Raw genomic sequence first — 2,302 nt, 5'->3', positions numbered from 1 at the left:
TTATCTCTGATAAACCATTGCCAATTTAGGAATAATGTCAATTTCTGAGAGAGAAAAAAGCTGTCTGATAAATCTTTAGATACTTATTGTTGTAAACAAGGCCTTATGCAGTCCTAGGACACGTGTGCTTCAGTGTCCTGCCCTTGACCTTCCATAACCCTCTGAATTGGGTATTCTGTAAGTAATGCTCACAGAAGGACACATCTCCCTTTGCCCCACAAAACAGGCTGTCTAAGAAAAATGCCATCATTAGTGTAGAACTATTTGTCAGGAAATGGATGGTAATGAGCCATACTCCAGCTCCAAGACTAATGTGTCCATAGAGACGTCTTCTCTACATTACAAAAGCTAACAAAAACAATTACATGTTCTTTTTAACTCTTTTTCACTTGCATGGGTCACTGAAATTAATTCATTTTCCTTTATTACGATATCAAAGGCAGCGTTTTGGCTTTGAATAGGTTATTTCATTCCTTTGTCTTTTTCGTTTTCTTTCCGAGAATATCTTTCTGACACAAGACACAAGCTATAATATTACTTTAAATACATGCTCACGAATTAAATAAACAGATCCCACAATGCTAGCGGCCTTTGTGTTCAAAATGTACCACTTTTATTACCACTATTATTTTTCCGTGTGACGCTTTTTTCCTTTCTGTTTTTTCCCCCTCTTTTTTTAAATGGAGAGCCGGTGTCAACACTTTTCCACAGTTGCGACTTTACGCTGACCCCTACTGGAAGGTTAGTGCTACTACAACCGTCTCTGGGAGCTCTCCGAGGTCCTGAGAGAGCAGACTGGGAAGACGGATGGGCAAAAATGACGGATTCTAGGTCTGAACCAGGCATGGGAGAAAAACGGATGTAATACATAAAGAATGTATTACAAATGATGCATTGCCTCCATGATATAAACTAAAGGAGTTATTCCTGCAATAGAGGATTTTAGACGTCATTTGAAAAGATTGCTCTCATAAGATTTTAAATAGAATGTGAATGAATTATTTATATATCTTCATAATAGTAAAAGGCATAGCTCAGACATATTTCTGCGATGGTCTGTGGGGAATTATGGAATATGAATGTATCAAGGGAAATTGTGTTCAAAGATCAATGACTCAGATGAAAGGCACCGAAAGTTTCAAAACAGTTATTCCCAATTCATGTACACTTCTTAGCTGGTTATGTGTAATAGGGCTATCTCTGCGGTGAATGTACAGAAGGAGTATGGCTAATGATAATGAAAAATAAAGTACATCGTTTTGCCGTTGTCTTCTTCTGATTACAAAAATACTGCCTGCATTCCTCCAAGGTGGTGGTAACTCACATCTAATCGTGGGTCTTGTGATTGCCAGTCAGCCTTATGCAGTAAGACAGGCAGTAACACTGTCACAAAACCTTATAAAAGCAGAATTAATCCCTAATATATCATCAATATATCATAATATCATCCCGACATCAGATCAGACCAAGGCTTCACCGAAGAAATCTAAAGCCCTCTGTAAGAAAAGAAAATGAAACCCCCCAAACAAACGCTACAACAATCTACTGGCTGTTGTCCCCGAGTGGCTTAGCCAGCATGCACATCATCTCCACATGGCAAGGGGCTTCGCCACCAGGAAACGGAGTGCCCAGACTGCCTGCCTGAGACACAGCAAGCCTGGCGATTAGGACGGAAGAGTGGGAAGAGCGTCTCCAATCTAGCAGCCTGGCAGGTAAATTAGGTTTCATGGAGACCTGAGAAGTAATACAATAATAATATGGAAGTTCGAACCACATCCCCCCAGAAAACTGAAGCGATTATTGGCACATCCCCAAGGGATTTGTGAAAAATGGCATTTAACTATGAAAATACGGCAGATAAAAACAGGAGGATTGAGTAGGGAGGGTTGAAATTCCGAACGAGCGGTGATATGTGGTTCACGTTTCCCTTTGGTTCAGCCAGAGCTGTAAATTAGACATTTACACTTGCAAATTATTGACCAAAAATATTTGATCCTGTTGGCTGATTTTTTATTTATTTATTTTTTTTTTTACACATATTTGGCCAAAATATCTTTTGAACTCTTTTGTTTTGTTTTTTAAATAAGTTTCACATTTGCTTTAGAGGAAGTGGGTGGTGTTTGGTGTCTTTGCCACTGTTCCATTCAGAGCAGCTAACCGCCCCTGTGAGAGTTAGAGGCTGTTCCAGAGGCTGTTCCATCCAGAGCCGCTAACCGCCCCTGTGAGAGTTAGAGGCTGTTCCAGAGGCTGTTCCATCCAGAGCCGCTAACCGCCCCTGTGAGAGTTAGAGGCTGTTCCAGAG

Source organism: Electrophorus electricus, chromosome 18 (assembly GCF_013358815.1).
Source record: "Electrophorus electricus isolate fEleEle1 chromosome 18, fEleEle1.pri, whole genome shotgun sequence".
Lineage (NCBI taxonomy): Eukaryota > Metazoa > Chordata > Actinopteri > Gymnotiformes > Gymnotidae > Electrophorus > Electrophorus electricus.
Note: the sequence above shows the minus strand (reverse complement) of the source record.